Here is a 15,464-nt window from a genome sequence, read left to right as displayed (position 1 = left end):
ACCTGAGTAATCTTGAGCAACCCTGAGCACCTTGAATCCTCTCTTTGGGCCCAGGTTTCTCATCTGTAAAATGAGGGTATGAACCAGGTAATCCCTGAAGTCACTTCCAGCTTTAAAACTTATGACTAAGTAATAACATCAGGCTATTCAGTTAAACATTTAGTAAACACTCACTGTGTTCAGGACATTGTGTTAAGCCCTGAGGGAAGATGAAAAGTTAGATAACAACAATAACTGACATTTATATAGGGATTTAAAATTTTCAAGGTATTTTATAGATATTATCTCATTTGATCCTCACAACAGCCCTATTGGTGAGGTGTTATAGACACTATTTTCTTCACAGAGAGGTCAAGTGGTTTGCCCAGAGTCATACAGCTAACAAGTATTAGAGGTAGGATTTGAATACTGGTGTTCTTGACTATAAATCCAGCAATCTGAACACCTTGACAAAATACAGTCCAGAGGGGGAAGATGACACATGGCTAAATAATTTAACCACCAGGTGGCATAGCTAGCTACTAACCTAATTCTATTCATTAGGTAACTCTATTGATGGAAAAAGGGAAGGAAGGAAGGAAGGAAGGAAGAAAGGAAGGAAGGAAGGAAGGAAGGAAGGAAGGAAGGAAGGAAGGACGGAAAGATAGATTTGTTCAATATTTATTATGTACAAGGTACTGTACTAAAAGGGGGGGGAGGAATACAAATAAAAAGGAATATAGTCCCTGCCCTTAGGGAATTTAATTCAAAATGGAGGAGACAATATACAAAAGGGAATTGAAAGGTTGCTGGGTGTGGGGGAAAAGAACTACCAGCTTACTCCTGCCTTCATACTAGGCTACTTCAACATATATGTTGCTTCCCCTCAAATATCCCAACCACTCAGTTCCTCAACCTACTCACCTCCCATGAACTACACCGCCATACCTCAGTCACACACAAAGATGGTCATACTCTTGATCTTTCCATTACCCACAAATGTATCACCTCTATGTTCAAAAATTCTGAAATGTCTTTATCTGACCATAATCTATTGACTTTTCATCTCTCCCTCTGCCTTTCCTTACATAAATCTACTCTAAATCTTCACCATGACTTCCAGTTCCTTGACCATTCAATTCTCTCCCAGGTCATCTCCTCTGCACTAGCCACTCTCTCCATTTCTCCCTATCTTGACTCTTTGGTGTACCAATTCAACTCTACATTGTCCTCATCTCTTGAATCCCTACCAACTATAGGGATTAATCTCAACCAAGCCTCAGCTTTGAATCACTCCCACCATTCTTCACCTTTGTGCCTACATAAAAGTGTGCTGCTGAATGAAGGACTGAACTATTATAAATTTATGTCACACAACCTCATCTGGGCCCTCACTGCTGCCAGGCAATCCTATTGCACTTCCCTTATCAATCCCATTCTTCACAGCAGCTTTGCCAAACCTTTTCCTTCCTCCTCAGACTTCCCATGGCTGCTCACCCCCCCTCAGCTGAGAACATTGTCTCATATTTTACAGGAAAAAAAAATGAGGTCATTTGCTGTGAACTCCCCCTTCCCCTGCTTTCCTCATCTCCTATCACTCAGGTGCCTTTTGCCACTTCATTGTCCTTTATACCAACTTCACATGTTGAAGTGACCTTACTCCTTCCTAAAGCTAACTAATCCCTCTGGGGGCCATCTCCAGTCATCCTGATCTATATCTTGCCACTGGGCCCAGATGGCTCCAGAGGAGAAAGTCAGGCTAGTGACTTTGCACAGCCTTCCCTCACTTAAATCCAATTCAGTTGCAAGTCATAACATCGCCTTCCTGATGTCATAGTCAACTTCGAGAATGAAGGACAAACAACAATCTGTGAATAGTACGAGCTGTCAGTTCCAGTTGGGCAACACAGCTCCTCTCCTCTCCTCTCCCATAGGGTATAAAGCCCTTATCTGTGGGTGCTCTGCCCAAAGGAATGTAGATATAAAGTGGCTTCACCTTCCTAATGTCATGGTCCTCTTCCAAAGCAAACAACAACAGCAACTAACCCCTCTACTTTGTTCAATTAATCACATTCCATTCCATCTCCTCCAACAAACTGCCCACTCTGTCATCCCCACTCCTTCATTTATCTTCAATCTCTCCCTGTTTACTGGCTCATTTCCTACTACCTATAAGCATGCCTATCCTGAGGGGGGAAAAAACTCTGACTTAATTCTTCCATCTCTCATCCTATTGTCGACCTGAAATTTGGTTAAAGAGACAACAAGCTAGGTGATAGGTAAATCCATATTGTTTTGTGCCCTTAAATTATTCAAGGTAGTGTCTGGGTTAAAGGCCCTTTAGTGGTCATAAGCATAAGAATGCTCTAAGGGGCATTCTCAGTTCATGCAGGAAGAAAAGATTAACTCAGGTTTTTGGCCCTTATTCGGGCTCAATTGATCTTAAATGATTATCACTATGTAACTAAACTCCTCAAAAAGGCCATCTATAATAGGTGCTTCTACTTTGTCTTCTCTCACTCTCTTAACCACTTACAATCCTGCTTGTGACCCTATCATTGCACCACCAAAACTGTTTTCTCCAAAGTTAGTAATGACCATTGCCAAATCCAATGACCTTTTCTCAATCTTCACTCTCCTTGATCTCTCTGCAGCCTTTGACACTGCTGATTACTCTCCCCTCCTTAATGCTCTCTTCTCTCTAGATTTTCTGCTCTGTCCTGGTTCTCCTCCGACCTATTGAACTGCTCCTTTTCAGGCTTCTTTACTGGATCCTCCTCCAGATCATACTCTCTAACCATAGGTGTCCCTCAGGGTTCTATCCTGGGCTTTTTTCTCTTCTCTTTCTACACTACTTCACTTGGTGATCCCATCAATTACCATGGATTTGATTACCATCTCTATGCTAATCATTCTCAAATCTACCTATCCTGCCCCCAGTTTCTCTGCTAATCTCCAGTCTCACATCTCCAATTGCCTTTCAGACATTGTGAACTGGCTATCTGGTTGACATCTTAAACTCAATATGTCCAAAACAGAACTCATTATCTTTCCCCCTAAATCGCACCACTCACATACTTTTCCTGTTATAGAGAAGGCAATTCCATCCTCCCAATTCCTCAGTTCTCTAATCTGAGAATCATCCTGGATTCCTCACTAAGACTCACTCACCAAATCCAAGTCATTGCCAAGGCATGCTGATTTCATCTTTGCAACATACCTCAAATATACCCCCTTTTCTCCTTTGACACTGCCACCACTCTAGTATAGGCCTTTAACACCTCACATCTTGATTATTGCAATAGCCTGTTGGTAGGTCTGCCTCCTGGTGGTCCCTCCCCACTCCAATCCATTTTCCATTCAGCCAATAAAGTGATTCTTCTAAAACACAGGTCCAATCATGTCACCCCACCCCACCACCACTCAATAAACTCCACTGACTTCCTATTGCCTCAAGGAAAAAAATGTAAAATGCCCTATTTGCTATTGAAAGCCCTTCATAACCTCGCCCCCTCCTACCTTTCTTATACCTTTTCTTACCCCTTACTGCCCAACACATACTCTTTAATCCAATCACACTGGCATCCTAGATTTTCCACAAACAAGACACTCCATCTCTTGACTCTAGGCATTTTCCCTGGATATCTCCTATGGCTGGAATGCTTTCCTTCCTCCATTCCACCTGCTGACCTTCCTGGCTTCTTTTAAGTTCCAACTAAAATCCCACCTTTTACAGGAAGCCTTTCTAACTCCTCTTGATTCCAGTGCTTTCTCTTTTAATTATTTCCTATTTATCCCTACTCTGTATGTAGCTTGCTTTGTATACATTTGTTTGCATGTTGTTTCCCTGATTTAGATTATAAACTCCTGGAGGGCAGGAACTGTCTTTTGCCTCTTTTTGTATCCTTAGTGCTCAGCAGAGTAACTGGCACATAGTAAATGCTTTCTAAATATTTACTGATTGATCAATGCAATAAAACACAGTTCCCAAGTGCTATCTTATTCATTACCTCTAGGAGGGTCGACTCCTCTTTCCAGTTTCTGCCTCAATGAGACTGACTCATGTCTTCTTGAAGAAGACAAGTGTGTTCAAATCAACAAGAGAACCCTCTGCCATTCTGCTCTTTCATCTCTGATTTCCTGGTCACTTTCCTCCTTGCCTCCACCACTGAGTCAAAGTTGGAGAGGGGTGTTACAACACTGTTGTTGTTTTCGTTCAGTCATGTCAAACTTTGCGACCCCATTTGGGGTTGTTGAATTCAGCTGACTATGAACTGAACTTACCTGATCCCAGAGCTGCTAATTGCCTAAGGGCAATTGAAACCAGTTAAAAGGAGAACTCTTGAAACCAGCTGAAAAAAGAAAGGAGCCCTAGTTCCTACCAGATGTTTCCACTCCCCAGTCTCCCCTAGCCTTCTCTATGGACTTTCGGTTGTTATGCAAAACAACTTGCATGGACAGCTTCCAGAGGCTGTGTTTCCCTTGGGACTCCCATCCTGCTGAAGTTTATTTAACCTTGCTCCCTTCTGCCCTTCGGAGGGACTCCAGTACTGTGGTGCTGTGTGGCCTCAGATTGTAATCCCCTTACCTTCATTAGAGACCCTAGTTTTTACTACTTTGGTAGTATTATTTATTTCAGATTGACAGGGTTTTCTTGGCAAAGATACTAAAGTGGTTTGGTATTTGCTTCTCCAGCTAATATTACAGATGAGGAAACTGAGGCAAACAGGGTTAAGTGACTTACTCAGGGTCGCACAGTTAGTGTCTGAGATCAGATTTGAACTTGGGAAGATGAGTCTTCCTGACTCCTGGACTGGCCCTCTGTCCACTGTGCCACCTAGCTGCCCTCCAATGCTACAGCATTAGAGAGGTACAAAGCACTGTGCGATTATCTGGAGAGATGAGAAGGGCATTGACATTTGAGCTGTTCTCTAAAGGATGGGTAGGAATCTAGGGCTTTGATCAAGGGAGTGTTATCTCTTCCCATCAGCAAGATTATTCCAAAGGCAGTGGGAAAGAATGGGTTGAAGAAGTTTGATGGATTTGGTTGACTATGGTAGTTTCTCCAAGGATTTATTTGCTTGGGTAGTATTAGAACTACTGTTAGATCTAACATACACTTAAAAAAAAAAGCTGTAAGTAATAGAGATTCATAATTTCATTTATAACCTTCATTTTCTATTCTCCATATAAGGAAACGTTCATGTTTATTTTTGTCAATTTTATTATATGTATTTCTTGATTTTATTATAATAATAAAAAGAATTTAAAACATTTTAAAGATTAATTTGCTCTAATCTGCAGTAAAGTGAAATGGCTATATCTATACCAAGGTAGGGGACAGGGAGACACCTATGACGGAAGATGAAATTATTACGGACTGGTGACCGAGAGTTCACACCAGAAAGGTAAGGTACAAGAGAGAATTATTAAGTCAGGGAGGGGCCATTGTGAGGGGGAATTGGGCAGCTCCTTCACAGCCAAACAGTAGGTGGCCAAGAACAGTTCATATAGGGATGTGCTGGTAAATGTTTGACAACTGGATTTCTTAATAAATTTTGCATGACACACTTTCATCTTTAATCTGGCATCATTAGAATGTTCTCCATCACTTGCTTAAGTCTAGAAATCAACAAAGCAAAATAAGTCAAGCCCTCATTTGTAGCATTTGTTGATTTCCAAGGTGTAAGTGCTTACATCAAAAAAATTTAACAATTAGCTCTGTTAAGTCAGTTTGATCTGACTCCAGCATATTTGTTCATGTGCACTTGGGTATAATTCCCCTGAAAGTTTCTAATTTTTGACAGATGCTTCAAGGAGGTCAATTAACTTGAGAAAATGAGAAGGCATCAGCTCTCATTTCTCAACTCAACAAACATTTACTCGGTGTTTTCTATACGCAAGGCACTGGGCTAGGTGTTGGGAATAAAAAATTGTAATCTGAAGAATGATACTCCCTATGCATAGTATTCTATTTGCACGTGTGGTCCTCTACATCTGGAGCATGTCCCCTTTTCACCATTTCATAGAATCTCCAGCTCCTTTCAAAGCACAACTCAGATGCCACCTTCTACATAAGAGCTTTACTGATCCCCAGTCCTTACTTTGACCATGTTTTCAATTTCCCAATTGAAATTATCTTTCAAATAGATTGCATTTGTGTAATGGATGTTTGAGAACCGACAGGCATCATGGAGTTCGTAATTCAGAGGGATAAAGATTCCTTCTTAGTCAGGAGAATAATTTTGAATTCCCATGATCTTTGGATTAAAAGACATATTTGAGTCACAGCCTAGAATTTTTAAAGCAACACATTTTAGAGAGAGCAGAGTGAAAGGAGACACAGTCTTAGAAAGAGCATATTGAAAGGCAGGAATGGAGATTACACGATTTGAGCAGTAGGAGTAGAAGGAGACAATGAGCAGAGCTGGAAAAAAAAAATCTTGGCATGAAGCTACAGGCAAATGGAGAAACTGCAAAAAAAGCAGAACCATAGCAGACAAGGGAGAGATTGAGGTGGGCCACCAAGCCCCTCCCAACATCTTGGAACAGAGAACTTGGAGCTGCAATGGTTAATCACTTCTTCAGGGACCGAAGGCAGCTATAAAAGGTCTCCTCTTTCCCCAACTTCCCCTCCCTATAGTTGTCTAGAAATAGGCATTAAACTATACTCTGTTCAGTTTTTTTACCTAAGCCCAAGTGTTCTCTGTGTACTGTACTGATTTTTGCCTCAAATATAAAGAAACCAAGGATTAGATGGAAATAAACAAAATGTAAATTAGGGTAGAGAGTCAAACTTCTGTTGGAATATTAGAAATTTTCCTAACTGGGGGCTCTGAGCTATTGTTCTTGCATTAATAAATAACTTTCTATCTAATATTAACTCCATAAATTAGCAGAGAAAGGGAGCCTGTCAATATGAAGACCTTATATTTCTTATAGGCTAAAAGTAAGATAAATGTTGGAACAGATTGTAGCTGATTAAAACTGGACATCAGATATGAGAAAGGAAGAGGAGAGAGTAGAAAGAGATGAGGCCCAAGGTTCAGTTCTATCCTTTTCAGAAAAGAGGGGGGAGTAGAAAGGAGCATATCATTTCTGCAGCAACAAGCATCAGGATTACATCTAATTTATGTAACCCCAGTTAATTGTAATCTCCTTGAGATCAGGGATTATTTCATTTTGGTCTCTGTTTTTAGAACCTAGCACAATGCCTTGCACACAACAGATGCTTTAAAAATCAAAGATAACATAACACTTACTAGCTGTGTGACCCTGGGCAAGTCATTTAACCCCATTACCTGACCAAAAATGAATAAATAAATAAAAATCAAAGATACTGGAGTGATTTGCCATTTCCTTCTTCAGTTTATTTTACAGATGAAGAACTGAGGAAAACCGGGTTAAGTGACTTGGTCATGGTCACACAGCTAATAAATGTCTGAGGCCAGATTTGAACTCAGGAAGATGAGTCTTCCTGACTCCAGGCCTGGCACTCTATCCACTGCGCCACCCAGCTGGGGTATATAGGGTGTTCAGGGAAGGCTAACACCTCTGGTGTGAGGGCTGCTGAGCCCTTTTCAGAGCTGTTCATCTACCTTTGGGAGATGCCACCTAGCTCTCACCTGTGGCTCTAAGAAGCTGTAGCATGTGCAGCAGCCACATCCTGGTAAACTGTCTTGGAAGATGGGCTAAACCAGGTTGAGGATAACCAACAGGCCTCAAACCCATTGGTGATTTAGGGGGATGTCTATCCCAAGCATGTGAAGTCTTCTCCCAGTGGAATGGGTGGACGAGAACAATTTGTTCCAATGGCCATCAAGGCAATTGAAGCAGGCACTATGAAGTGTGTAGAGATTTGTCAGGCATAGAAGACACGAAGGTCATCCACTGCATCCTGGGCCACCACGAGTCATCTTGATTTTTGTCTTGCAACTGGACTTCAATGATTCAAGAAGAGAGAATAAAGCTATTGAATTTGTGTAACTCTGCCTCACTTAAATCCAATTCACGCTCAAGTCAAGATATCACCCGGGATGTCATCAGTCTTTGGAAACGAAGGATGAACAACAATAGTTCTAAAAATACCTGTGAAAAAGAATTGAACTGAAAAGGGTTGGTCCCTGTGTAGGAATTCACTATTACTTTGCAGAATGTTCAGAGAAGTTTAATCATTTCTACTAAACCTAATGGTATGGCACAGTAAGATGCCAATTCCATAGACCAGAACTTCTTCGTGTTGTTTTTGCCAACTTGCTGAGTGAAAGAGAGGCTTTTCCCAATTGGGCTCCCTCCAATAATGATGCCAGGCTCCTCTGTGGTTTCATCTATTGACTCTGGTGAAGGGAACAGACTGACTGAACAAAAACAATCAAAGGAGACTCCTTGGTCTTCTGTCTTTCCATCATCCAAATGGTTCTTCCAAACAAAACACCACCTTCCCGATGTGGCCAGTGTTTTCTCTTCTGTTGTTTTCTGGTCCTCAGTATTATCTACTGGCATACTATGCTCCCAGTGACAGTGACTGAAAGACCACATCTGTAAGAATGGAGACAAGGCAGGAAAATGGACATTCAGAACTGCAGAGTTGATTACCATCATTACCAGGGAAAGTAGGGGGTGAATTTTCCCTTCAGTGGACAGTTAATGACTTGGCCCACAAAGCTCCAGCATTAGGATAGAATTATGAAGAAAGCAACATTTCTTCAGCAACCATTTTCACTACCTTAGTGTCCTCCTTCTAGGCCAGATAATTTTGAAGACCCAGCCCTGTTGACCTTTTCTAACACACACAAACACACACACACACACACTCACACGCACGCATGCACACACACACAATGTTGAATAACATTGCAACATTGTAATCCAATTCAACAAGCAGTTGTTATGTGCCTAAAAGTGCAAGGCAGCATCAGGAGATATAGGGACAAAAATGAGACATTACCTGCCCTCGAAAGTGTATACTTTACTGAGGAGACAGGACACACACACAGATAAGTAAATAGAAAATAATACAAAATGATTTTAAAAGGGTGAGAGTATGAACAACTAAATCAGGAAAGGCCTCATGTAGGTGGCACACAAGAAGTGATTTGAAGGAACGGGGTAGGGGACTTCTGTGAGGCAGAGGTGAGGAGGGGGAATATTTCTGGCATAGGGGACAACCAGGGCAAAGGCACAAGGAAGTTATGAGCTAGATACTAAGGCAGGAATGTACATAACATGTTTAGGAACAGTGAGTAGACCAGTTTGGCTAGATACAAATAATAACAATAATTATGATAATCATGATGATAACTACTCACATTTCTATAATACTTCAAGATTTACAAAGAACTTTCCTTACAAAAACCCTGTGCATTGGATAGTATAAATGGTATTGTTATCATTTTATCGATGAGAAGGTGGAGGATTTTAGGGGAGTAGAAAGCAATAAGATTGAAACTTGAGGCCAGGAGGGTGGCGAGGGACAGCAACCTCCCCAAGGCTGTAGCGCACCAGCCTGGTCCCCTGCTACCCCCTACCCCCAATCTCCACTGGCTAGCAGTCTCCTTCCAGAATCTTCCTGCCCCTTTCCCTGTTTAGCATTATTGGAGAGCTGAAGCAGAGTTGGTGCATCTCTGAGCACCCCTCAAAACTCACTTAGCACACCATCCCTCTTTCATCCCCCATCCTGGGACAGGCAGTGATGAGCCGATTGCTCGCTATGTTAAGCTCTGGACCGGGAAAATTCGAACCAGGAAGCAGCTATCTAGCCACAGCCAGGTGCTGGCTGGTCGTAAAGCCTAGGAGATCCAAGCCAAGTTAAAGCATCAGGCAGCTAAGGACAAAGCCCTGCAGAGTATGGCTTACCACGTCATCTGCTCAGATCATCTCTGCTACAGCTTTCCACAATACAATGGCCCTTACTAGGGGACCAGCCTACCCAGAAGTTTCAGGGTTTTGGCAAGGAGCTTTGCCAGGCCAAGACGGATGGTCCCGTGATGTGAAACCTTTCTCTCAATAAATCTATGCTGTTCTGCCTCTGCTTCCTCTGCGAGGGTTTGAATCTCCTTCTGGGTCCACCCTGTCACCATCAACCCCTCCACGGTAAGGCCGAAGTGTGGCCAGCTTCAAACTCTGGATGTTGGAGTTCTCTGCCTTCTTAGAGTAGCAACAAGACCCAGACACATATAATAAGCACCTATTTGTACACATTGGCCAGTCCAGTCCTAACTATAGTGACCCCTATCTTGAAGCAGTGGACATTCACCAGATCTACAACAAATTCCCTAATAAGAAGGGAGGACTCAAGGAACTCTTTGAACGAGGACCCTTGAATGTCTTCTTCCTCATCAAGTTCTGGGCTGACCTCAACACCAACATCGAGGATGAAGGCAGGTCTTTTCAGGGTGTCTCCAGTCAGTATGAGAGTCCTGAAAACATGATCATCACCTGCTCCACCAAAGTCTGCTCCTTTGGCAAACAAGATGTGGAGCAAGTAGAGACAGAGTACGCCCACTATGAGAATGGCCACTACTCCTACCAAATTCACCAGTCTCCTCTCTGCACATATACGATCAACTTCATCCATAAGCTAAAGCACCTGCCAGAGAAATACATGATGAACAGTGTATTGGAGCACTTCACTATTCTGCAGGTGGTGACCAACAGAGATACCCAGGAGACCTTACTGTGTATTGCATATGTGTTTGAAGTGTCTACAAGCGAGCGTGGAGCTCATCTACTGGCTGGTGAAAGAATAAGAGACTTGGGGATGGAGGACAAGAGAAGCCAGGCTGTGTGTATACAGGAAAAGCAGGGAGATCTGGTCTATGCCTGAAGTTCAGAGTCAAGAAGAGAACATTTCCCCCCCTTCCCAAGAACAAGCATAATCCCCTAACCTCAAATAAACTCAAGATATTACAAATTTTCAACAACAACAAAAAAAGCAATAAGATTGAAGAACTAGGTGGGAGCCATAAATATCACAATAAGGCATTTAGACCATATTCTGGAGACAGTAGGGAGCTATTGACAGTTTTTGAGCAGATTCAAGGAACATGTAGTATTATTAGAAAGAGTAATCAAATAGTTGATATTCTTTGCTTCCTCTGAGCCATCATTCACACCAGAATAATCTTCCTTATGCATTGATCTGGTCATGTTATGAATTTATTCAAAACTGTGTATGTAAGGGTTACCTATTGCTTACTGAATAGAGCTAAAACTTCTTGATTTTGCATTTTCAGCCTACTATTTAGTATCATCTTATCTTTCCAGCCTTATTTTAGGCTACCACTTTCCAAATACACTATGGTTCAGTTAAAGTGGAGTATTTGAAATTCCCTCATACCCTGAACTTTCTCAACCCTATATTTTTGCTATTATTTGATATGCCAGAAATGCCCTTTCTGCTCCTGCTCCCATCTGCTGAATTTCTACACATCCTTTAAAGCCCAAATCAAATGATCACCTCTTTCTGCATGAAGCCTTCCCTGATCCCATATTCAATAATGACCTTTCTCCCTCAGACTTCAAATAGACACAGTGAGTATACTGCTGGCTCGGAGTCAGGGATATCTAAGTTCAAATCCTGCCTGAGCTGAGTGAGCTCACTTATTGTGAACTGGGCAATTCACTTAACCTCTGTCTGCCTCAGTTTCTCCAAATGTAAAATGAGAATTAGCATACCGAATTGTTGTTCAGATGAGATGATATGTGTACTTAGCACAGTGCCTGGCAAACAGTAGGGGCTTAATAAATGCTTCCCCCAATAAAACTTTACTTGTACCTTAGTTATGTCTTTATTTTAAATGTGTATGTATGATTATACACATGTATGTATATAGAGTATATTTCATGTATATGTGTGTACATGTATATAGGTAGGCACATATATAAGCAATGTGTAAATCATATACAAATGTGTATAAATTTTTATATATACATATGTATGTATATATATAATAGTTATTTGTGTATATGTCATATCCCTCTCCTAGACTTTAAGCCCCATGAGGTCAGGGATTATCTCTTATTGAGACTTTGTAGATCTCACACTTCTACATAGAATAGGGACCTAATAAATGGTTATTGAATTGAATCTGCTAAAAGTGAATTGCCAGGGGAAAGGACCATGAAGGAAAGCAGAGGAACAAACATTTATTAAGCACTTACTCTTTACCAGCCCAACTCAAATAATTACCTCTTCTTGTATGAAGTCTTCTTTGATCCCTCAATCAATAATGACCTTTCCCCCTCAGACCTCAAATAAGTAGCTAGACAATCTGGTGCAGTGGCTAGAGTACTGGGCTTGGAGTCAAGAAGACTCATCTTCCTGAGTTCAAATTTGACCTCAGACACTTACTAGCTGTGTGACTCTGGGCAAGTCACTTTACCCTGTTTGCCTCAGATTCCTCACGTGTAAAATGAGCTGGAGAAGGAAATTTCAAACCACTCCAGTATCTTTGCAGAGAAAACCCTAAAATGGAGTCATGGAGAGTCAGACACAACTGAAATAATTGAACAATAACATAACTATGTACCAAGCACTATGTTAAGCACTTTTTACAAATATTATCTCATTTGATCTTCACAACAATCCTGTGAGGTAGGTACTATTATTATCCTCATTTTATAGTTGAAGAAACTGAGGAAAACTGAGGTTAAATCCAAGAGATTAAATCCAGGTTCTCTGACTCTGAGTTCAGAGTTCTTTACACCACCCCACACTCCTTCTACCTATAAAGCTTCATGAGCTTTTTATTAGCTAAGACCTTATCTTAAATGAAGGTCAATTCAATTTAATTTAGCAAACAGACAGAAAATGGGATACAAAATAGATTCCTGAAAGAGGAAGTAGGGACAAGCACCAGAAAGAGAACTGATCCCTCTTTCACAATCTTGCTGGGTGCCAGCCCTAGCTCGTATCTAGGTAACAGTCAGTGTTTGAAGATGATCCTTCCAGATCTGTTTTGTCCCCAATATGCTTTGCAGTTTACAAAGTATGCTTTGTTTCCAAGCTTTACATTTCCCAAAGTGATTTCCCTCATAATAACCCTATGACACTAGAAGTGTAAATAGTATCATGCTTATTTTATTGATTAGAAAACTGAGGAATCACAATCACGGGACTAGTAAATAATGCAGTTAGGTCTTAAAGTTTGACTCCAAGTTTCATTCTTTTCCACAGTACCATGTTGCCTTCACCATATGTTGTGATACAGGGATATGGATTGTACCTGTGATTCTGCTGGTGTAGTGAACTCCTTGATAAAGATGCTCCTTTAACAGTGGAGGTCGCCACTCTCTCTGCAACTCATATTCTTAGAGAGTTACTGAAAACACTGAAAGCATTGTTGTTATTGTTTGTCCTTCAATCTTGAAAAGGACCAATGATATCATGGGGTGATGTCTTGACTTGCACATGAATTGGATTTAAGGGAGGCAGAGCTGCACAGCCATCAGTTTCACTCTCTCTTCAGAGTCATCAAAATCCAGTGGCAAGTGACATTGTCCAGCCAGGATATATCACAGGTAGGACTTTAACCCAGGTTTTTCTGACTTTCAGGTTAGCTTTCCATCAACCATGCCATGATGGCTCTGTCATACAGACAGTGTCATATAGGCACATGTCTGCTCTTCGATTACCAGCCCCTGATGAAAAGCTGTCAAGGGTTAAGTGACTGATAGTGTGATGTTTAGCTTTTAACTATGCACCAATGGTTCTCAAGTGTAGAAGGAAAGAACTATCATGTCAGAGAATCTCTGCTAAACTAAATTTTTCTGGGGGGGGGGTTGTAATCTTTTAAATCAGATCAAGGAGGTAAAAGAGTAAATCACCTTTTCCTAAGCTAATTGCAAGATATGGGATCTAATGTCAAAGGTTGGTTGGTTGGTTATTGTCCTTTGTTCTCAAAGAGGACCAAAATGACATCACTGTGCCAGAGTCAAGGTACAGTGTGTCTGACTGTGGCTGATTAGACCAATACAAGCTTGAAAGGCTCTGCCACTTGTGGGCATAAATAGTCCATATGAACATTTGATCAGTTAGCTAATGTCCCTGGAATGGGAGCTGAGAGTCACATGATCTAGTCACCCTAGACTTCTGACCTTGACCTCTCATTTTAAATTCTTTACCTCTCAGTTTTCTCACATGGAAAATGGAAGGATTGGGCTAGGCAACCTTGAAGGTCACTCCAGTTCTACAACCTTTGTTCCTAAGACACTGGGCGAGACAATTAGGAGTGTAGATTCAGATCTGGAAGTGATCTTGGAGGCCGTTGTGGGAGTCCAACTTCCTCATTTTACACATGAGAAAACTGAGTCAAGGAGCTATTAAGTGACTTGGGGTCACCCAGCTAGCAAGTATCTGAGGAAGGATTTGAACTTGAATTCAGGTCTCTAAGTCCAGCATTCTATCCAGTTATTCAGTTGGCTAGTCAGTCAGCAAGCATTTATTGAGTTCTTACTAGAAGAGCAGCTAGATGGCACAGCAGATAGAGCAGTAGACCTAGAGTCAGGAAGACCTGAGTTCAAATCTGGCCTCAGACACTTACTAGCTGTGTGACCCTGGGCAAGTCATTTAATCTCTGTCTGCCTTATAGAGCTCATCCACATAGATATATAAATAAAGAGATTAGATAGATACAGATATAAGTGTCAAAGGCAGACATTATCAATTGTTATCATCATGGTCCTTCTTACTCAAACGGGACCAAAATGACATCGTGATGTCAGGGTCAGTGTACAGTGTGTCCAGCTATGACTGATTAGACCAATATGAATTCGGAAGGCTCTAACACAGGCTGGGCATCAATAGTCTGTATGAACATTTGGGATGTTTTAAATTTTCACGTCTCAAATTTCTTTTAAGCTACTACGATTCTGCTTTGCTCATAGAGCACAGCACCTTCTTTGATATGGCTTCTCTATTTTGGACAATCTTGTGTCAGTGTCTCCTATGTCTCACAATTAATTTCAAATTTCATCAGAGAAACCTTGAGAGTGTCCCTATATTGTTTCTTCTGACCTCCATATGAGTGCTTTTCTTGTGAGTTCTCTGTAAAATAGTCTTTTAGACAAACATGTTTGGCATTCAAACAACATAGCCAGTTCATCAGAGTGGCACTCTGTGCAATAGAGTTTGAACACCTGGCAGTTCAGCATGAAAAAGGATCTCAGTGTCTAGTACCTTATCTTGCCAGATAATCTTCAGAATCTTCTTAAGACAATTCAAATGGAAGCAGTTCTATTACTGGCATGGTGCTGGGTATACTGTACATATTTCACAGGCATACAACAATGAAGTCAGCACAATAGCTCTATAGACTGCCAGTTTGTATACCTCTTCTCTTGCACACTTTCTTTTGGAGCCTCCCAAATGCTGAGCTAGCTCTGGCAATGCATGGGCCAGCCTCATCATCTATATGTATATCCCTGGAAAGTATATTGCCAAGGTAAGGGAACTTAACCTCAGCATTCAGAATTTCTCCATTTGC

General features: G+C 41.3%; 1 pseudogene; it reads left to right on the top strand.

Moving 5' to 3' along the window:
* The first annotated feature begins 4,432 nt into the window (after positions 1-4,432).
* On the top strand, positions 4,433-10,804 carry LOC114025029 (annotated as a pseudogene).
* Positions 10,805-15,464: the final 4,660 nt, after the last annotated feature.

This window comes from Vombatus ursinus, unplaced genomic scaffold, assembly GCF_900497805.2.
Source record: "Vombatus ursinus unplaced genomic scaffold, bare-nosed wombat genome assembly UNPS02014826.1, whole genome shotgun sequence".
NCBI lineage: Eukaryota > Metazoa > Chordata > Mammalia > Diprotodontia > Vombatidae > Vombatus > Vombatus ursinus.
This window is presented reverse-complemented; position numbering and strand designations above follow the sequence as displayed.